This window comes from Pinus tabuliformis, chromosome 4_2 (assembly GCF_031772625.1).
Source record: "Pinus tabuliformis cultivar Carrire ecotype Pingquan chromosome 4_2, CPIR1, whole genome shotgun sequence".
Lineage (NCBI taxonomy): Eukaryota > Viridiplantae > Streptophyta > Pinopsida > Pinales > Pinaceae > Pinus > Pinus tabuliformis.
In genome coordinates, this window is record NC_142304.1 from 231,248,754 (window position 1) to 231,272,985 (window position 24,232).

Here is a 24,232-nt window from a genome sequence, read left to right on the forward strand (position 1 = left end):
CGGTCAAATGGAGGCTAGTATGCATAATGAAACGGAAAAATGGTGTCCCTAACCTATATGCCAGTGAGAACACGATACCTGCCATGACGGGTCAATAGTCATGGAACCGTCTTGAAACTGAAAATCATCCAAAATGTCCTGAAAAACAGACCAATCTCGACATTCCAAGCTCCCAAGTTAAAAGTCACATGAGGCCAAACAAAATAAAAATTTTGAAAAAATTTTGCATTTTCAAAACTTATAAAAAGCATTTTGGACTCACCATTTTTACCATTTGAGTTTGAGAGCAAAGGACTTGGAGCAAAAGGAGCAAACTTTCCACAGCCAGATTCAACCATTCAAATTCGTCGAAAACCTCCAGGTAACTCTTATACTTAGCTTGCAATTAATTGTGACAGGTTTTAGGATTTTTGGTTGATGTTTCACCGTTGAACTTTTGTCCAAAATTTCCTCGTGGGGTATACGCGGGTTGGTAATATCAAACCCGTGTACACGTGGCCCTTATACGCAACTGTGTGCACAGGAACCCGCATATATGCCACGAACCATTTTTAGACAAAAAATAACGGTTATGAATCAATTTTTTCTCAGGATGCCTGTCACGTGGCGTGAAAGAGAGCATGCAGCGGTAGACAATGAAGTTATGAATAGGCCAGAAGCATTAGATGCCCTACAGGGATGCGGTTTGCTTAAATTTTTCAAATTGCCAAATATGAAAGCGAACACACGTCTGCTTGAGATGCTCATTGATTATTGGGATGTCGATGAGGAAGCTTTTATGATCGATCAGATGCCGCTCAGGGTAGAAGTGGAGGATATCTGTTTTATCACGGGCCTTTCCCAAAGGGGAGAGGTAGTACAGTCCCAGAGTAGGACATGAAGTGCCCTTTCGATAGAGGACTATGTACAGATATACTGCCCGGGACATCCCAAGAAGGTTGGGAGCCAGATTTCCATCACACATGTGGCGAGTTTATCACTTAGGATAATCCTGTTTACCATGGCTCGGGTGAACAGATCATCCTCTCTGAATCAGGCGTCACAGCAAAACATGAGCGTGGCAGTTGACTGTCTCACTACTGTGTTCGACTGGTGTACTCATCTTCTCGCCAACATGAAGAGCCAACTCATTTCTATCAAGATGGGTCAGACTAAAAACTTTGGATATGGGAGCATCTTGTGTACTTTCTTTTTCGAAAAGGTTCTCGCACTCCGTCCCAGGGTAGCAGTTTCCGTCAACACGCCACGCGATCCACGCATGGGCCGGTGGGCTGATATGATGAAACGTCTGCGGGGTGGGGAGGTCCCAAGGACTGCCTTCGACGATGAGTTCTTCACCTGGTGGGATCAGAAGATCATCGCCGTGGATGAGTACCCCTATGCTGGGCTGGATTTCCAAGGAGATCCTGACCTAGTGTTACCACCGAATGCAGCATGGGGCGAGATTGGTAAGATTTTTTGATTTTTTTTTTTTTTTTTTTTTGGATTTTTCAAATATAATGATGAATTTTGAAAAATATTTTTGATGAGATTCAAATGACTGATATGATGATCATGTTCCAGACATCGAGCCGGTATGACAAGATGGATTCCCACGGCATGGACGGCGTGGCCGAGGAGCCGAAGAGGCGGCTGCTGATACAGAACGGACTCTGAACAACGTCCATCGACACTTGGCGAGGTTGAGCTGCCGAGTACCGATGGCCGTCATAGAGGACCTTCCTGAGGATATGCAACGTCATGTGGTTGGCATGCCACGTGACTGGGTTCGCATTTTTCGGCGTGTGGCCAATGCTATAGTGACATACTTAGATGCTCATCCTGAGCCGAGGCATTAGATATGCCGGACATGATTATGGGCATTTGAGTCCCAATTTTGTATATTTTTTGGACACCCATATGTACACTCGAGACATTTTACGATATATATATATATATATATATATATATATATATATATATATATATATATATATATATATATATATATATATATATATATATATATATATATATATATATATATATATATATATATATATATATATATACAGTTTGACTTTTTGATTCTTGATTTTATTGTGATGAATGATTGATATGCCAGTCTAATGCTTGATTAGCGATAGAATCAGCTAACCAATTATGAGATCTTGGAATATGCAAATAATTAATATAAGTAAATGACCTTTGCAACAACCTCACCCTTAAATACTGGCGATATAAAGATGGACCCCGTACCCGATAAATGTTATTTAATTGAGACACTATCAATTGAGAATCAAGATATACTACCACCGAGTCGATCCCATGAGAGATTGCCTCGGATAATAAATTAATAACAGTAGTATACTCGGCCATATTGTTTGAAGCAGGACCGATGCACACGCCTATTGATGCCATCAATTGACCAGTTGGATAATAGAGTACCCAAGTTGCGGAAGCAAGATTCCGAGTGTGCCGACTAGCACCATCGACGAACCCAAAATAAACCAAATCATCCATCAACACCTGCCACAGCAGACCAAAAAGTGCTGATATCAGAAAACTCTTGATGATATATGTACAAATATACATAAAATACAAAGAAGCCATTGCCTGGTCAAAACTAAGCAAAGTACTTCTTTAGGTAGAGCCCGTTTCGGGGCTCCGCCAGCTTGTTTCCTGCGAAATCAATTAACTCATACGATCCTTTTCCTAAAACTCGTTTAATAATGAAAGGACCGTACCACATAGGCTTAAATTTGCCTACCCCCAAGGCATCCTTATCTTGGTCATAGACCAGGACAAGGTCACCTTCAGAAAAGACTCGAGGACGGACAGACTTATCATACTGCGTTTTAACCCTTTTCTTATGGGCCTCATTCATTGTGGCGGCATCTCGATGCTGCTCATCGAGATGTTCCAAGTGAACTAGGCGTTCTTCGAGACTCGAAGTCTCCGGAAGAAGCTCAACAGCCAACTTAAGAGATGGAATTTCACATTCAACTGGAAAGATAGATTCCATCCCATAAACCAACTGAAAACGAGTAAAACCGGTAGCCGTTTTGACGGAGGTTCGGTATGCCCAAAGAGCTGAATACAACATAATGTGCCAGTTGGACCGATTTTTATCGATTGTCCGTTGGAGTATCGTCTTAAGAGTTTTATTGACTGCCTCGACCTATCCATTGGCCTGAGGATAATAAGGGGATGAATGCTCTTGGCGGAAACCTAATTTAAGAGCCAATTCGGACATCAGTTGTTTCTGGAAATGACTGCCATGGTCAGTGACAATCTCTCTTGTGATACCAAATCTTGAGATAACCTGATTGAAAAGAAACAAAGCTGCCGTGTCACTATCGTTCTTATAAGTAGGCATGGCCTCAGCCCACTTCGTAAAGTAGTCTACAGCCACGATAATGTACTTGTGATTCGCCGCTGAAGGCGGATTACAAGTTGTAAAATCAATACCCCACTTGGTAAAGCGACCGACGGTGACAACGGGAAAAAGGGGAGCTAGATGCGCACGCATCTTCCGAGTAAAAATTTGACACGAGTGACAGCGTTTGACCGCTTCCACACAGTCTTTAAAGAGTGAAGGCCAAAAATAGTCGGCACGTAAGATGCGCTGGGCTGTAGCAAGCCCTGATAGATGACCACCACAAGCTCCACTGTGGCAGTCATTGGGCACAGACTCTGCTTCCTCTAAGGTTAAACAGCACTGAAGGATTGAATCAACTCCTCGACGGTCTAATGTGTCACCAATAATAACATAGTTTTTAGCCAGGTGACGTAATTTTCGACGTTCATCCTTGGAGAAAGTAGAGGGAAACTTCGAAGTCTGGAGATAGACAATGATATCTCCATACCAAGGGTCGAGTGAAGATATGAGGAATAAATGTTCATCGGGAAAACTTTCCTCATAAACAGTATCCTCCCCACAAGGAAGCTCAGAAATTAGCTCCGCGAAAACCATGGATTTCTTTGACTTGGCAGACAAGAACTCGAGATCGAATTCTTGCAAAATGACTATCCATCTACTATATTTGCCCCCAATCACTCGCCTACTGAGGACAAATTGAAATAGATTGACCACCACTAAGACAAAAGTTTTGCGTAGCAAGATATAATGACGGAGCCTCTGGACAGAATGGACAGCTGCCAAGGCGAACTTCTCAACCGGAGAATAGCGAAGTTCAGGACCTATTAAGCCTCGACTCAAATAATAAATCACGTGCTCGGCGAGAGCATCGTCCTCCTGAACTAGAACGATACCAAAGGTTGATTCTGCTGCGGCGAGATATAAAAGGAAGTCTCTACCATAATCTGGTGGACTCAAAAGTGGGGCAGAGACTAATGCCTTTTTCAAAGCATCAAACGACCGCTGCGCAAAGTCGTCCCACACAAATGGAACTCCTTTTTGTAGCAAACACATGAACCCTTTAGTGATCTCGGCATAGTTTGCTATAAACCGTCTTAAGAAATTAGCCTTCCTTTGAAGACTTTGAAGTTGTCGAATTGAGGACGGGGGAGGCAACTGAACTATTGCCTCGACCTTGAAGGGATCAACCTTAATCCCTTCATTGGACACAATGAACCCGAACAACCGACCGGACATAACCACGAAAATGCACTTGTTGGGATTCAACCGGATTTTATAAAAATGGCATCGTTCAAAAACCAATCGAAGATGACTAGGATGATCGGTTCTCTTTCGAGAACGAGCAGCGAGATCGTCCAAGTATGCATCGATGACATGTTTGATGTCGTGGAAAGCATATGACATGGCCCGCTAAAAAGTGGCTCCAGCATTTTTAAGACCAAAAGGCATCTTTCTATATGCAAAGGTACCCCAGGGACATATAAAAGCTGTCTTATGTTGATCTTCAGGACGGATAGAGATTTGATTATAACCTGAAAAACCATCCATGAAGGAAAAAATTTCATTACCCACACACTCGTCGATAATCTGATCAATGAATTGCGTGGGGTAATTATCTTTCAGACAAGCCTTGTTTAGGTCCCTAAAATCGATGCATACTCGGATTGTTCCTTGCTTTTTGTCCACAGGGAGTGGATTAGAAACCCAATCAGTAAGAGGAACAGGGTATATAAAACCCGCCTTTAGCAGCTTCTCAACCTCAGCTTTGATAGCTGCGGCTTTCCTAGGGTTAACTGGCCGAAGCCTCTGACGAACCGGTTTCGCATTTTCATATGTCTTGATGTCATGTTTAACTATAGAAGGATCAATGCCAGGCATTTCTCCATAAGACCAAGCAAATACATCACGATATTCCTTGAACAGGTCGATGTAGATTTGAATTTCTCCAGGGGAACACTCAATTCTGATGAAGATATTCTCAATGATGCTAGGGTCCCTAGAGATGTTTATAGGTATCGTTTTTGAAATTACCGACATATTACCTTCGGCACGAATGTGTGCTGGAGCCAAAGGGTTTGACACTGTACAAACATCACTAGTGAGGAGCTCGGAGAATCTAGATTCTACTTCCTGCAATGGAGGAAGAAAGTATGAACGATGGTGTAAGTCTTCCCAAGGTCTATCTATACCCATAATTACTTCGAGGATTGCTTCTTCAGAAGGTAAAACCGAATCTAAGCAGTCCAAGTGAGAGGTAGAATCAAGGCTCCAAGCCGGGGCCACATGACCATCTAACTCCTCTTCGGAAAAAGGAGTAGAATGGTTGTCTGCAGAGTCTACGATAGACTGATATCTAAGCTCAGCTGCAGGTATAGGGAATGCCATTCCATTTACTTGTCCTTCAAATAATGTGGTCGTAGGTGAAGGCAAGGTCTAAGGGTCTGAAAAATAATGAGTTCGAAAGAACTCTTCTCGAGGAGACTCCTTTGATGATGAAATAGCATTGATTTTAGCGAAAGGAGAGGGAAGATCAAATGTACCCATCAATGAGGAATACGTCCCTACTCCTAAATTCTCAGTTGGCAGGCGAGGGTTATCCACTAAAGGGACAGTAGATTCAGAGCTTGCTTGAGGATCGACTGGACAATAGTCCAATTGATCAACCTTAACGATTTTCCCCTCATGAGGAAAGCAAATGACACGAAAGAGAGTCGAAACAACCGCATCCATCTCGTATACCCAATTCCTTCCTAATAGGAGATTATAGTCTAGGTTAGCGTCTATGACCTCTACTTCAATATTGACGACCTTTCCCCCAACACATATAGGAAAGGCCGGGATAATCCCATGCGGCTTATGAGAATGACCATCAAATGCAGTCAAAATGGTGGGTGAAGGAACAACCGAGGGTGATCCAATAGCCTTCCAGCATGACATCGACATAACGCATGTGGAAGCTCCTTCATCTATCACAGTGCAAAAAATATTGATTTTTCGGTATGTAGACTTTATTTGGAAAGCCATATGATGAGGGAGTCGCTTTTCGACATTTAACTTGTCAAAAGTGAGCACTAAGGAGTTAGCTGGATCGACTCCTCCAATTGCGGAGAGTAAAGCACTTCTCTGAGCCGGACATGACTGGAGAAACTCTAAAGCGGACATAGCACACGAACTTTGAGCCAGATCCTCCACAATGGAGTAATTCTGGGCGGCCCTAGCATTAGGATTAATCGTCGCGCGTTTAGCGGAACCTTTCAGTATCCGTGGTATAGTCTCGACAGGGGGTCGCTCAATATGAAGGCCTGTACTTCCAAGAACAGTCTTGTCCTTGGAAGTTTCGGCTTCACCATAATCATGTGACCGAGTAGCCACATGGACATTAGAACCCATCATGAAAACATTTGACAATTTTTCCCCTTCTTGGTTGCCCCCAGCGGAGGTTCCAGGGTTTGAACTCGCGCCAGCAAGAAGTTGCTGCCCTTGGGGAAACGAGTTGGTTAACACAGCTTGAGAACTAGAAGTCCCTTAGTGTCGTAACAAGCGCTGAGCACCTTCAATCTTAGGGCAGAGATGAGTTAGATGGTCTCCACTGCACAATTTGCATGGAAACTTGACTTTCCTTCTCGACTCATTTCTACCACCACCAGCGTTGTTGCCGGATTTATTTGAATTAGGCTTCCCATCCTGGTTCTTTTTCTTAACTCGTCCTTTCTTTTTCCCATTGGAATTTTGATTTCCTTCGGGGTTATCAGATTGGACGGCATTTATTGAAGAAGTTTGGGAAGCAGGGGGATTAGACGATGTGACTTGGTTGTTAGAAGCAGCATGCAAAGACAACTGCTGCAATTGATTCAACAAGTTCACTATAGTTGTGTCTACTGACCCAATGATACCATCCGTGTGCGGACCTGGCTTCGACTTAGCTACGTCAACCGTAGATCCAGGAGCATCTGGCAAGTATTTCTGTAGGATCCCAAACTGATAGTAGATCAATTCTAATTGTCGGGCCCTAAAAATGGCTTGCCCCTCAGAATAGACTCCAGACATGGAGACATCCTTGGAGATCTCGGGTTGTAAAGACTTCAAAAACCATTCGAGACGGTACTCCGGAGGGATTTCAGCTTTAATGAGCCTCTTTCTCCGTCTCCATTCCTGAATATGGTTAGAAATGTGGGTTGCCTTATCCTGACAAAAGGGTGACAGTCCTTAGCAACAACTGAAAGTAAAGCTTTGAGGATTTTGGCTATTTTGTCAGTGACCCCCTGGATGTAAGGAAGGCAGGTATTGGAGGTTGGGTCATCTTTTGATTTGTTTTTATTGTTAACAGTTTTAGCTTTTTGGATGACCCTATCCCTACTCTAAGGGTGACAGTCCTTAGCAACAACTGAAAGTAAAGCTTTGATATTTTCCTTTATGAAAGTACAGAGAAGGAAGAAAAGATTGACCAACCGGTGTCTTTCGCTTTTGTCGATCCTATCCTCTCTCTTTGTCTCTTGTTCCCAGCTCCTTGCTCCCTTTGCCGGCCCAGCTACACAAAGATCCTGCACAAACAAGAGAAGGAAAACTACAAGAAACATGTACTCATAACTGATGCATGGATTAGAGTGAATCAGATATACAAGTAAATACAATACATCAATGCAATACAAGTATATAGGAGAACATTCAAAGCTTTATTGATAGAAGTAAAAGGGTTCTGAGAAGGTTACAACCATCAATGGCTCCAATCCAGCAGCACCTCCCCAGCAGCAAGAAATCTCCTCTTCACCTCTATAAAAGCAATCACCCAATAGCTCTAACTGTAAACCAACAGCACTTCCTTGCTTGCACAAAATTCCAGCCTCCTTAGACCTCATAGAAGAGCTCTATATATAGGATAGAAGAAGAAAGGATGAGTCAGCTTGAGACTGACATAAAGCTGCCTTGTGTCCTCTCCCTCTTCAGTTAAACTTCAGTTCTTGAGTCCACGTGGAGATCCTTGCTTACACATGGAGATCAAGTACCTCTTACTCATCACAGGGCGAATCCCTTGAACCAAGTGTCAGTTTGGAAGCTTCCTGGGCAGTTGACACCTTGCAGAATGACTGTGCCACTTGGCCAATCTCCCCCAGCGCAGGTAGCCTTCATTGGAGTTGACTTTCAGCACAGGTACAAGGAGGAGCAGTTGACATTCAGCGCAGTTGCTCAGTGGAGCAGCAGACATGATCCAAAAATAGCCTGTTTTTGAGTGTTTTCAGGTGGAGAACTGATAGGAAGTGCTGTGGTTTGCTGACCTTGTTCTTCTAGGGGTAAGAAAAACATGTTTAGGGACTGAGGATCCCTGTAATTATTGACATTTCATGCTCCATGCTGCGAGGCACAAAAATGTCTATAACAACCTTGCTACAGGAGCCCTGATGTGTAGTAGCAGGAACTGACTGATTGGGTAGAGGCAGATGCGGATGGAGCGACAGAGAGAGCGACAGTGCAGGGAATCCCAGGACAGCGCATAGCTAGCAGGCTGTAGCAATGCGAGAGGCACAAGTGTTTTGCACAGTGCTAGGTGGCACAGAGAGGTGTGCAATGGTGCGAGATGCATGGAGATGTTGCAGTAGCGCAGATGTCAGAGAGGGAGCACTTGTCAGTAGCAGGTAGAGCTTCAGCATCAGAGGATGTTTCTATCCCAACAGGGAGGTCAGTTGGGAGGTGCAGTGCGGATGCAATGCTGGGAGATAGAACCAGCAGCAGCACGGATGCAGTCAGAGATCAAAGTGACAGAGGCTAGAGCAGTCAGATACTGAACAGCACAGAGATGCAGAGTTTCAGTTGACAGAGGCAATAGCAGTCAGAGACATTGATGACAGAGCAAGTGGACCGGCCAGATGCGTTGCATGGAGAACATTCCAGAGTTACAGGATCGGGTTTGAGAGGAAGCCTTTCTTGTTGAGAGGGAGTGTTGAAAAGTGTGCAACAAGAAATGCTTGTTGAGATTGCAACAAGATGATGGAGCTTAGTGAAAAGAGTCGCCTTCACTAAGTGGGCCCGCAGGCTATTTTTGGCGCAAGTCTATTTTTAGACTATGTTTATTTTTAGACATATGGATCATGTCTATGGATGATTGATCAAGTTGGGAAAAATAGATGGACTTCTATTTTTGATGAAAGTGTGAGTGATCACAGTGTGAGTGATTACAGTGTGAGTGATCACAGTGTGAGTGATCAAAGTCAAAAATAGAAAAGTCAAATATTATTATCTCACAATAATATTTGGACTATAAACTTAATCTTATTCTCTTGGAGCACTTCAGTTTGAGCTACGGAAGTGGCACATGCAGCTGTCAGAAGGAAATACGCTTTTCTCATGAGTCAGTTGAGTTGGTGCATGCATGACTTCAGTTAGAACTCAAGTGAGTTGAGTTTAGTGGACTGGAGGTACAGTTGATGGAGTTGTGTTCAGTTTAGCTTTGTTAAACTGGTTGTATTTAGTCTAACTGATCAATAGACTAAAGATGAGTTGGGTGAATTAGTTATTAATTAATTCACAAGTTATTAACTCATAATGCAACTATAGAATACATCAGTTAACTCAGTTGCATGTCAGTGCATGTTCAGTTCAGCAGGGACAGGTGTTAGAGGATCAGATTGCTATCAGTTGTGACTATAGCTGTGCATAATGATTTGTACAATCAAACGATTGAGTATGCCAATGAGTTTGCTCACGTATCTTCATGATATTATAGCTGTTGCTCACGTCCAACATAGTGTGGGTGACTATTTTGCAGTGTAAAATCGAGTTTGGGAAGTAATTCTCATCAGTTCTTGAGCAGGTTTTGAGCAGTGGAGGCAGGCAAGCAGCGGGAGAGATTTGGAGATCAAATCTGAGCTGTATTGTGTGTAACAGGTGGAGATACTTGTGAGAAGTATTATGCTTTGTATTGTTACATGATTCAATCAATATAATATACAGATAGTGTGGGGTTTTTAGCGAGATGCTTTCCCCGGGATACATACTGTGTTTATGAGTTTGATTGATGCTTCTATGTGTGCCTGTGGATGTTTCTGCTTCTGTAAATTGATGATCAACGTAGAGGATATTATGTATTATACATGTTCCGCTTAAATTGTATGATCGGGATAATCTCTGTTGAATATGTGTCATATTATTCAAAATTTCTACGCGTATAACCTCCATAACTAGCAAAGTTTCCTCCTAAAGGATTGTAAGGAGTTGATAACCCCTGATATGGATTCCAAGCCGAAGCTAGAGGAGGAATAGTTTGAAACGAGCTAACCGTGGATTACGGCCTATTCTCTTGTTGGCCGATAAACGGATTCCCAGTTCCCGCGCTACTAACCCCAGGGTTATTCCAACCTTGGAAAGGATTGCTGCTTTGTCCTACAGAAGAAAAAGACATGGATCCTACCGTCGGGTTGGAATGTGGTATATGACCACTTCCAAAAGGAAAACCCTAGAATGAAGCCGATCCGCCCATCATGGACGTAGCGGCACTAAACGGAACCGATGGAATACCCTGTGAGTGGGTGCCAAATGCGAAGAATCCAGTACCAAAAGCATTGGTTTGGGCATTTACACTCGTGAACGGAATGGAGGTAGACCCAACTAAAGATGTGCTAGCAAAAGATCCAAACAAGGGAGCAGAGGAGATGGAAATGGTTCCTCCCCCTTGCACCGATGTTGGGGTTTGCATAGTCGTAGCACTTGTAGAAGCCATGCTTCGAGTAGTGGTCATTGATGGTAAGCGCGTAGCGTAACCTGGACTTGACGGTCTATGTGTCAGAGTCCCAACGTATTGCAGTACGTCTAGGTGACTAGATGGTAGAGGAGAATTTGGAGCCGCTAACGACTCTGAAAGTTCTTCTACCTCTATGTTATTCTTCGCTTGAAAGAGAACTCGAGAAAGGACTGGAGTGTCCCTCTCTTGTTCAGAAGTGCCAGGCCCTGCTTGGCCGCTAATGCCCCCGAGAGGAGGATCAATCCCCGATGCGTCAACCGGCGTGGGATGGAACCCACCGGTAGTATTGCCTCTGCACCTTCTAGGAGAAGGCTCTAAACTTGGTGGCGAAAGACCACGAAGTCTTCGAGACCTTCTTGGAGATCGGTCAGCCACATTGAATTTTTTGTTATGATCTAACTAAAGACTCAAAAAATTGAAAGCTAGGCCAACTAGGAGCACAGAGCACACACTATAAAGTCCCTAAAGATACAGCCAGTCAAACAACTTCCAAGTATTTTCGCTCCGGGTGATTAAGACGGGACACCAAAATACGAGAAAGTGAACTAAGGGGCCTTCCGAAGATAGTCTGGGATGATGAGGGCCCAGTCCTATCAGCGAAGGTATCAGAGGAAGTTACGCTGACCTCCTAACAACAGCCTGCGCCGGTGCAAGCCCCCAAGCTTCGCAAGGGTGCCCTCCAGTAGTACTGTCGAGAGTGATGCAACGTCAACCTGAGGTGCCATGGGATTCCCCTCCGCAGCCACCTGTGTAGTTCGCTAGGAGTAGCAACTATGGATACCAACTCGTTGCAGAAGCCAGGCGGAACAGTCATGAGGTAAGTTCGGACAAGTAGGAGACGAGGTATCTCTCTTCCCTGTCTTCACAGACCCTCGTGCTTAACTCCCAGATCCGGAGCTTTCCTGGTCTTCCTAACGCTATTGGATTTTCTCTCGTTATTCAGACTCCTACATTTGACGTTTATATGGACTTGGAGAGTTAACTCTCCACTCGCCTAATCCAAAGCCCTAAAATCCTAATCTTGTTGATGTAACTGACTAAAACAAAAAGTTCTAGTGAATTTTAGTTAGCGCTTGATTTTATTAGGCTGTTCTTTAAGTCACAAGGTAACGGAAGTGAAACTAGTGGTGTTTTTTGACGCAAAAGAAATTAATAAAAACTTAACTACATGCACATGCACTTTTTCGTTTTTCGATGAAGAGCAATTTATATAGGGTTCAGAGGTACTTCTAATAAAACAAATTTTTCTTTTCTTTTCCTTAATTCACACTTCACACTCACAAAAGCTAACAAAGCTATATATGCCTAAAAAGGGGATGCAAATCTATCCTAATGCAAAAACTATATGTGGATGCAAGATTTAAAACTACTCTAAAAACAAAAATGAATGTTGCCTGCTTATCAATCTTTATCTTGCCACTTACAATGTCTAGATGGAATATGAGATGCTACCATTCATTTCGTCTAAACACTAAAAACAAGTTCTAAGACAAACATAAAGCACTTTCACTTCACTAAAAGGAAACCAAATGAAAAGCAAGTTCAAGAAAGCAAAACTAGGATTTTCAAAAGATTTTCTTCAAAGCAACAAGCAAAAAAGTCTTTTCAAAAATGCTCTCAACAACACTGAAACTTGTGATTGAAGAATAGGAAATTAAACACTTTTGCAAATCAACACCACTCAATGGATGAAAACTCAACAAAAATAAATGTGCTTGAAATCGCTCTTAACAATCAAAAGCAGCAATGAAAGCTTTGGCAATGAAAACCAATAGATCAAAAAGACAAATTTCAAGAAAGTGTCAATCAACAACTTTCATGAAACAAAGAAGTGGATGGTCACAAAAAGTGGTTTTGTCAAGCAAACAAAGAGTCACCAAAAGCAAGATTAACACAAAGATTGAATTCAATCTCCCTACTCTGATGAAACAGAGCAGCCAAGATTCCTAGCAAGAAATCTTGCGTGCTTTAGCCAAAAACGATGACGCTTGCAATCAACAAAAAACAAGACTAATACTCCTTATAATCAGAGAGAATTCAGAACGAGATGCTCGCTGTAAAACAAATAACTGATACTGGAAAATGACTGTTTCAGGATAACTCAAACCACCAGACAAGCCTTCAGAGACTAAAAAGATTTATAAATCTTGAAAATTGCAATATACACGCGACTGTGTTTGAGGAAACCTGCATATACGTGGGTTCACTCAAAGAAACAAGCGTATATATGCCTCTTTATCTAAGAAAAACAGCGTATATGAAAAGCTTCAAGAAAAATAAAAAACAAACTGAAGAAACTGGCAAAACTTAAAGTTCAAGAACAGACCAGATAGTAACAGCAAGCAGACAAGGCAGCTGAGCCCTGATTGGCTTGAAAAACATCGAAACTAGGAACAACAAGAGTGTTGTCCCCAGTGGAGTCGCCAATTCTGATAGAGGGAATTACTCCCCTAGGGCATTTTGGGTTGAAACCCTAGCAGACTAAAAGTTATCTATTCAAAGAAACATGCATTCTTACAACCATTATGCTATTATAAGCAAATTCTATGATAAGGGTGCGTACCTTTGGTCCTACGTTTGAGAAGGCCTTTAGGGTCTAAACCCTTCTTTGAGTTCCCTTCTTCTCTTTTGTCCTGCAAAACAACCAATTCAAAGAACACAACAGTACATGGACAAAAACTTATAAAGAAACCATCTTCATGTTATAAAGAAAGGTAGTTATTTATGAAATCCAAACAACCTTTTGTATATGAATTCTAAACATGAATATCATTAACATAAAGAAGATTCATTTCGGGAACCAAGACATGTGTTTCTTTTATTATAGACAAATAAAGTACATAAAAAGGAATATTTTCACCTGAGCCACCTTCAGCAGGCTCCAAGCAAAGCTTCCTTCCAGATATGTTCCAGCCTCAAGCCTCTAACAAACTCCTTCCATGACTCTCTCCATGATGTCATAAATGGTGGATGAACATCAACACACAAGGAAACAATGGTTTCCAGTACAAAATGGGGGAAGTGCAGAAGGCACAAGGGACTTCAGACCTGGTCAAGGGAAAAATCTCAGCATAATAACCTTTCTCTCTCTTCTCTCCTCTCTTAGGCCTTCCCTTTGAGGTCTTTTTATACCATCTCCAAAGTAGTTTTTAAGTTAGGAGTTGGTTGGTAACAGTTGGGCCACGGGCACTAACAGGTGATCAGCAGGTAAAACTCGCGATCTCCGCCCGAAAATAAGGAGTGTTATATTTTTTTAAGTGTTTTAATACATACACGCGGGTTGGCTATATACATACCCGCATATACACGCGTTTAACTCAGGGCAATGTTGCATATAAGGGATAAAACACTGTTTTTTAAATTTTAGGACCAGGTCTAGAAGGAGGGGTTGCCCTAGGCCATGAGTACAGCATCACAAACCATAAGAGTGAGATTTGGAGCTATAACAATCACTTTTCACATCAAGCTCGGATTTAATCACGTTTTCTGAACTTGTTCACTCTGATGAGCAAATTCGTGAAATCCTATGTGTGGATGATTTAACATGGGAAGATCTCCATCACAGATCTTCGTTTTTACCCGAGGATGATCGTTTTGAAAATTATTTCTCATCAATTTTTACGACTGAATATGTCAAGGAACCTCAGAATCCAATAAAACATCCTGATTCAGAGTTAAATTTTGGGAACATCTCTCGAACTATTCCTGTTGACATTTCGGTTAAGCCCGGATTTGTTGAGAACATTCATATAGGTGCCTCGTGTACAAATGACGAAATTCAGCTATATAAGGCCCTATTTCAAGAATTCCGTGACGTGTTTGCTTGGTCCTATGAGGAAATGCCAGGAATCGATCCCGCGATTGTTGTTCATGAGATCAAGACTTACCCAGACGCTAAACCTGTCCGGCAATGCTTGCGTTAGATTCACCCACGAAAAGCTACTGCAATTAAAGCAGAAGTTGAGAAACTATTGAAAGTAGGTTTCATTTATCCGATCCCGTTAACGGATTGGGTATCGAATATTGTTCCGGTTAACAAAAAACACGGAACAATAAGAATATGCATCGACTATAGGGACATTAATCAAGCCTGTCCAAAGGACAATTACCCAACTCCCTATATCGATCAAATCATTGATTATTGTGCCGGCATCGAAATATTCTCCTTCATGGACGGTCTTTCCGGATACAATCAAATCAATATTCTACCTGTTGATCAACCAAAAACGGCTTTCATTTGTCCATGGGGGACATTTGCTTATTGCAAGTTACCTTTTTGGCTTAAGAATGACGGAGCAACTTTTCAAAGGGCGATGTCTTATGCGTTCCATGACATCAAGCACATTGTGCAACCGTATCTCGATGATTTGCCTACTCATTCATTACATCGAGCTGATCACCTCGTCCATTTATGAGAAATCTTTATGAGGTGTAGGCATTATCAGATTCGGTTGAACCCACACAAATGTGTCTTCTGTATAGAAACGGGTCGATCGCTGGGGTTTGTAGTTTCGAAAGGCGGCATTCCCGTCGATCCCTCGAAGGTCGAAGCTATCGTCAAATTGCCTCCTCCTTCGAGTCTTCGCCAACTCCAAAGTTTGCAAGGGAAAGCAAATATTTTACGACGATTCATTCCTAACTATGGCGAGGTTACAAAGGGTTTTACCCGGTTGTTGAAGCAAAATACTCCATTCTATTGGGATGAGATAGCTTAGAAATCTTTTGATTCACTCAAACACGCGTTGACCCATGCACCGTTGTTGCATCTTCCCAACTACAACCAGGATTACTTCTTGTATCTCACCGCCTCTCATTCCACCATTGGAATGGTCTTAGTTCAGGAAGATGAATTCGAAACTGAACATGTGATATATTACCTTAGTCGAACTTTAAATCCAACTGAGCTAAAATACTCACACGTGGAGAAATTGGCATTGGCAGCTATTCAAGCTGTGCAACGTTTTCGTCACTACATTTTACTACGTAAAACTACAGTAATTTCGGATTGCAACCCTATGATCTACATTTTGACCAAGAAATTTCTAGGGGGCAATTACTCTAAATGGATTGTTATCCTGCAGGAGTTCGACTTGGAATTTGAGAAGTCTAAGTCTAAGAAATCTTTAGTTTTTGCGGAGTTAACGTGTGACTTGCCACGTGCTGACATGGAAACTGTGGTGGAGGAGCCCATTGCGGACGAATCGTTGTTTCTAATCAGCACTTTAGATCCGTGGTATGGGGATATCATCGTTTATCTCCAGACTCAATCCTTTCGGCCAGAAATTTCAAGGTCAGAACGTCGAAAAATTCGATTCCAGTCCCAACAATTCAGGATTATTGCAGATACTCTTTATCGCCGTGGGGCTGACTCTGTTTTTCGACGTTGCTTAACTCACGAGGAAGCTGAAAGGGTTCTAAATGACTGTCACTTTGGAGGGTGTGGCGGTCATATGTCTGGGTTTGCCACAGGCCAAAATATATTGTGCGCTGGCTACTTCTGGCCGTCTTTATTTAAAGATTGTATTACGGCGGTCCGAAAATGCCACAACTGCCAAATTTTTGATCGTAAGATGCGCGCTCCACGTGCTCCTCTCCACCCTATAATTGCCATTGGTCCTTTTTCCAAATGGGGTATCGATTTTATTACATGTAACCCTCACTCGGCCGGGGGGCATGCATATATCATCCTTGCGGTAGATTATTTTACTAAATGGGTCGAGGTGATGCCTACATTTGAGGTAGACGGCAAGACAACTACAATTTTCATGTTCAATCATATAATTGCTAGGTTTGGTGTCCCACAAGCGATAATCACTGATCATGGGCGCCATTTTCAAAACGTTATGATGATCGAACTTACAGGCCAGCTTGGTTTACGTCACGATAGTTCAACCCCTTATTATCCACAAGCGAATGGTCTGGTTGAATCCATAAACAAAGTTTTAGTTATCATGATCCTACGAATCATTGGGATTCATCGGTCGAATTGGCACAACATGCTATTTTCAGTGCTTTGGGCGTACCGAACTTCAGTAAAAACATCAACAGGGTTCACTCCTTTCCAACTAGTTTATGGACTGGAAGCTGTGTTACCCATTGAATGCGAAATCCCGTCACTGCAAATGGCCATCGAGTTACTTCCAGCCACTTCTGAAGAGGGAAAGCGTTTGTTATACTTGGCTCAATTAGATGAGAATCGACGCGATGCTGCATTGGCGATCGAGACTCACGCAAAACGCATGAAAGCTCAGTATGATCGAAATGTGACCCTTCGAAATTTTTTGGAAGGAGATCTAGTCTTACTTTACGATCAAGCTAATGATAAATTAGGCACTGGAAAATTCGTTCCTATGTGGCATGGTCCCTATGTTGTCAAGCGAAAGCTAGCCAAAGGGGCCTATGAATTGGTAGACTTTGACGGGGACTCTTTGGGTAAACTCATAAATGGTCTTTACTTGAAGAGGTATTATGCTTAAAGGATGGGTATGGAGATTTTTAGTTAGGATATTTTTTCTTTCTAGCTGGTGTGTTTTAGTTTAAACAGTGTGCTTAGCTTAGAGAGTGTTTTTTCGTCATTATTCCTGCTTATCTTGGTTTTACTCTTGATATTGCAGATGTCGATGCCTCTCCAAACATACATTGGTTTCGATGATGGTGCTTGTCGTAATACACAGAACATCTCTTCCGCAACTTGGGTTATCTATTCGCCCTTTGACGAGTTAGTATCTATGAATGGGGTAAGCCTCGGTCAAACAACGAACAACATTGCCAAGTATAGTGCAGTGATCGAGTTATTATCTGAATCTTTTTCATTTGGGATTCGGAGTTTGATAGTGAGGTTAGATTCAGAACTCGTTGTATTACAGCTTAATAGAGTGTATGCCATTAGAAATCCAGTGTTATTAAGATTATTTTTGAGAGTGCGTCTCTTGGAATGGGAATTTGATTATATTGAATATCAGCATATTCCAAGATCTTTAAATACATTAGTAGGTTCAATTGCTTCTCAAATCTTAAATAGACATTTGCAATAATCATACATGTATTTTTAAAACCATTTCATAACATGATTTACAAGATAAGCCGGTAATAATGATATATATATAGGAGTGTGTCAAAAAATACATCGTCCTCGATCATAGGTTGAAAAACACCTTATGATCGGCAAAAATGATAAGTACAAAAAGCAAAAATGTCACATGTGCCCAAAATAGGCGATCATCCTATCACTGGTGATGATCTCTATAAGAAACCACTGCACGGGCCACCTTGCAAAGGAACCTCCTAAAAGGTCCCAGGACCCCAATCAGATAGCGCTGAAGTTGACGAGGAATGTCATCTATAGTGGTCTCCGGAATATCTCCTATCAAGCGCTCGAGATGATCCTCAAACTCGGCCAAAACCTCTGCTGATTCGTCCTGTGTGGCTGGCGTGGGTGCAACTGGTTGCTTCCTCTTGTAAGGCCAGAGAGCGGCTGGCCACTGTGGACCGACATCTGCATTTGAAACTTTTGCTTTCATTTTTGAGACGATGGAAAAATAAAAAAAAAAAAATACGAAAAATGTTGAAAATGATTTTACCTGAATCATCCCACTGCTCTCCTGGTGGAAGAACCATGTCTGGGTCACCACGAAAATCTATCCCAACGTATGGGAAGTCCTGAATAGAAAAGACCTGGTTTTCCAGCCATTGGAAATACTCAGGTTTGAATCGAGCAACCTCTGTCCTCTCGTCCGAGTGATGGGCCATAACTGCGACCCATCGCATCAGTTTGGGCTCTCGAGGAAGCCCAGCTCCAACATTAAGGTGCTGCGGGATCAGCATAGGAACCCTCTCCAGGCCAAAACTCACAACCAAAGCCCCATAACCAAAGGTATTTAGTTGTCCGTTTTTGGCCCTGGTCAGTTGGCCTTTCAGATTGGCCAACACGGCATCACACCAGTTGAAGATGGTTCCTCGAAAGCAATCAACTGCCATACGCATCTGGCATCCGGTGGCAATATGTAATGTAGCAGCCCCGCAAAGTCTGGTGACAGTAAACGCAATCACCATGAGTTCAGGACAGGATATGGTCTTTATGTCTATCCCTCTGTCTCTAGCCTGGCTGTTGCAGTACTCTAGTCTGAGGTTATCGACAGACTGGCCACCTCGCCTAGCCCCAAACAGAGTCAAGTCTTCGCCTCTCTTAGGCAAACCAGTCAAGAAATATAAGTCCGCCAGCTCGATTTCGAGCTGGTGGCCACCAATGAAGAAGCACTGGTTCTGTATGCTCCATCTGTCAACCAACCACTGTAAGAAATCCACCTGAGCCCTCATGCCAAGAATGGCCCAGAATTTGCACTAGCCGCAGGCCCTCAAAGCATCAAGTGAAGGCTGATGATTCCATGCGGCAGCATCCACGTCCTCAAGCTCTCGTTCGCGCCAATCTAGGATGATGTACTCTCTGCATCAAGTATAAGGATGAATTAAATTGCTAGAAATTATTTTGATTGGTCCATTTTTGAGAATTTTTGGGTTAAAAACCCTTGCGACGGGGACCGCACCCTCCAGGTTAGACACAGTGCATGGGACCGCATTTTGTCTACATGGAAGGTGCGGACCCCGAGCTTTTTCCCAATGGAGAAAAAGTCGAGGTCTGCAGGCCAGCAGTAGTAAACCTACGGGCCCCCGCGCGTGGGTTTTATGCCTAAAAACCCTCCCAAAAATGAAATAAATGACTAAAACAAAAATTGAAACGGTTAAAAATGTGGATTTCCTAGAGAAGACAACGTTCGATTCTGACAGTTGGATTTTCCGCAATCTTCACGGGAAGTTTTCTGAGCAAAATCACTATTTTCTCACCCAAAACTCAAACAGTAAAAATAAATTGGCGAAGGCCCTTTTTATAAGTTTTTTGAGTAAATAAATTGCAAATTTGTTTATGTTTCACTTTGAAAAGGTATTTTTGCGACATTTTTATTCATTTCAAACAGGTATGAGTAATGTTTGTGTTTTTGTGCAGGATAACGAATTATTCAGGCGAAATCTATCATTTTCGACGAAAAAACATTTAGAGTCACCTTTAAGCTCTTTTCTGACTCCTGAAACATGAAAAGATTGCCGAGTTCTTCTTTTAAACTCGTTAAAATGGAATTAAAAGTCGGTCCACTTACAACTCTTTTCCGACCGTAAAAAACATGAAAAGATTGCCAGATTTTTGTCGTTTCAAATTCGATATTGGTTATAAAACGACGTGTCATTGATTTCTTTTTTACCTTTTCGGGTCAAGGGCACTAATAACGAAAAGTAATCCTTGGTCGTAAAAGATCAAGTGGTTCTCTCAAGTATTATTTTATACTTTTTTCGGGCTTGGGAGACACAAATTTACGAAAAAGGTCAACCCTGGAGTCTTCTTAAGTTTTTTCAGACTCTCTAAAATTGAAAAACGCTGAGTTTCTCCTATACTGGACTCGTTAAAATCTCACAGTAAAGGACCTGTTCAATTACAAACAAGAACGAACCACTCCTTCTTAGGGTTCCAATTTAAACTAAGTTGGACTCGTCTGAAGGATGAGCTTATAATCAAGAAAATGTTATCCTCCTGAAGCTTGTCAAAAATAAAGAGGTACTTGCCAGAAATGATGGGGGAAAAGAGAGAAAAATGAGTCTGTTTGTCATACTTTGAAACCACTCTTGAACACGACACTTTTATTCACCTGGGTTGGGAAATCCTTTGCCTAACAGTTGATCAAACCACATTGAAAGTCTTCAGCCGGTTTATGGGTATTAACTTTGGGTCAATTGTCACCAAACCATTTGTCGTGTCATTATGTGTTCAAGAGGTCACTTCCAATAAGCCATTCATCTGCAAAATATCTGTCATCCATATTGACCATCCCTGACTCAGTCCTTGAAACTAAATTTCTTCAACTTGATCTATGATTTCGTGTTGTGGGCTTGCCTACGACGGATCACTTTCTATCAACATCAGCTCCTTATCTAGAAAGATGATCTAGAAATTGTTAGTACCTTGAGATCTGCATGCCTCAATGGCAGGTTTCTCGCCTTCGACGACAAGTTGCATCATTGACCTTCGATCAAAGGATTCCGTGATGTGTTCGACATCAACACATTTATTCGCATCTCATGGATTGTACTGGGTACTTTGAGAGCCATTAACATCACTGGTGGTTCCTTTCAGACTTGTTAACAATTTACATCATTGACTGGTAATCAAGTGGTTTCTACCATGTTCGACATCAACACATTCATTCGCATGGATAGAATCGTACTGTTTCGGGAAGTAGAAATGAAGACCCTGGATCTAGTTTCCACAATCCAAGCTATGAGGAATTTTGTATTCATTATATAATGGACTATTCATAAACAGATGGTTGCATCCATACTGTGCCCACATGATTCTATACTTGTGATGTTTTACAAGATCATTCCTATATCAGAGCAGTAGTTAGTTTTTTTAGTCAGTTTTGATCTGAGTATGGGAATGCCTACCTCAATGATGATATGATCTCATATATATATATCTTGCATTGAATGTGTTTATATGTTCCAACCGGGCTCTCCACAAGATGATCCTTGAAATGATAGAGTACTTCACTCTTCCTAAATGACTAATGAAATCCTCATCTCCTACAGACTTCGCACTTTAGGGCGCAATCCGTTACACAAAAATATCGTCACCATGATTATTTGCAGTCAGTATGGGTCTATCATCACTTGTACTATCCTCCTAGGCAGGTCTCAGACCTCAGCTCTTCAAGTCAAGCTTTGAAAATGGGAGAAAGACATTAAAAATCAATGTAACTTTGGTTCCGCACTTTCTCTCACTATCACCTGCGGTCTCGCACCTTCTGTTTACAAAAAGTGTGGACCTGCCCGCTCTGTCCCTAACGGTGTGGGTGCGGACCCCTGTGAAAGTCAAAAGGCACAAGTTTTACCTTAAAAAACTCACTTTGGGTTAATTCTAGAGGATTCTAGAAGGAATTTTGACGTGGATTGTTCGCTCTGAGGTGGTTCATGCATCGCAAAAGAGAAGGAGCTAATCCCTTGATGAGAGGAGCTATCCCTTTGAAGGAGGGCTTTATCCCTTTGAAGGAGGACTTAGTAACCTCCCTCCATTGCACTATAAATACAGGCATTGGGCTGGTTGCTGGGGAGGTTAGAAGCTGAACATTTTTGAGGGTAAATGCTGGTGAAATCAAGACTTCCTAGTTGAGCTTAAGAAGAGAGATCACATACATTTTTGTCTTCATTGGGGAGTGAGTGAAACTTGTCAAAGTAGAGGAGACTTCTTGCTGGACCCTGGGAGGAGCTTGTACAGTGTCAAGGCAAAGGTTGTAAAGTTCTTCTTCTTTTCAATTAATACAATCAAACTCATTTTTCTCAACAAGTATCTTATGTTATTTGTTTCATGGACTCCTTGACTTTCATGTTAAATATGTTTTATGATATTGGTTTTTCAGGTTCTATTTAATTTGTTTTCCTTGTTTGTGTTTGCAGATTCGCGACAAAGGAGCTCATTTGGATCAAAGGAGCGAGGGAATCCACAAAATTGCATTGGACCTAAGGTAGGCCCTAAAAACACTTGTTTGCCATTGTTTATAAAAGCATATTTAGAGAAAGATAGTGTCTGGTTGGTTTGCTTGTCATTAGGTCTTCTTTAGATTCTAGGAAGGTCTATCTTGTCCGCAAGATCGACTTATTCTGTGTGACAAGGTGGTGAATGAGATGCCAAAATTGATTTCGTGACTGCTAGAGGTAGATTTACACCCACAAATCCAATTTTTTTTATTCAAATCCACAAAAAAGGAGGAGAGGTCCGTCAATATTTCTGCACACAATCAACATAGATCGAATCAATTAGTTATTTTCTTTCATATCCTTAACGCGTTGCTTCAATCATGGTCTACTCCAACTCCAAACAGAACTTCAAAGCTCCCTCGATTTGCAATTGGTGAGCATTAGAATGGAAATATGGTGAATGTAGTAGATTTTTTTGGTTGAATATTTGGGCTACACAACATTTTTATCCTTTTTGCACGTCAATTATAGATTGGATGAGTTTTTATTTTTTTATTTTCTCTACTTTATATTCATTGTCATATTTGCACTTTGGAATGTCGACATCCGCGACTTCCATGTTATTGCCATTATTTATGAGGTTTGATTGAATACCAATATTTGATGTGCAATGTGCATAGGCACATGGGATAATTATAATTATTATTATACAATAATAATAATAATAGTTATTATTATTATTATACATATTAATAAATTCGTTCAATATAAATATTAATAAATGTGCTTAATATATGTATATCGATGTTTATCACCCACATTTTGTAATGTGGTTGTGTTAGTTCAATATCAATATTGGATGTGCAATGTGCATAGGCACATGAGATAAGCTAAAACGTTGGTTGATGTAAATCCCTATAAATTGTGTTTTGACTCTGCAATGAAGGGTGTTTCATGTCATATTTTCTTAGCCCACTAATGAATTTCGTTTGATTTCAAACATTCTAATTTTATTGTAATATCCAATGACTCATAATGTAACAATCCACTAGTTACATTGACATACACACATTTTCACCTTTAAATATTTTGTTTCTTAGTGATTATGTATACATGTGACACAAATATTTTTGATCCCACCACTCACTCTTTACTTATTTATAGGGTGGATGGTGGCATTGAAAATATATCCCATCCACAAGTTACCTAATACTAATTATTATATTATGTATTGAGTTCATTTAGAAGACTTAAAAATCAAAATTTGGTAGTAGTATATTCTCTAACATATAGGGTCAAAGGAATTTTTTTTAAACATAAAAAAATACATATATTTGGTTCTTTAAAATTATGGATGAAGGGTTTGAATTAAGTTAAATGAAAATTTGAAAAATAGAAAAAGTAGTCTATTATTTTTCATAATCCTCACATAATATTTATAAGAGTTGTGTCATGTCACCATATTGAGAGTAGAAATTAACAAAATGAGTATATATTGAATTAGGGGAATTTTTGTTAGAAAGGTGCAGTTAAAACCAACTGAGCTTAGATCGATTGTGCATTTAGAAAAATATTGGATGGAGCAACAATAGAGTGAATTTAGAAAAGATATTGGATGT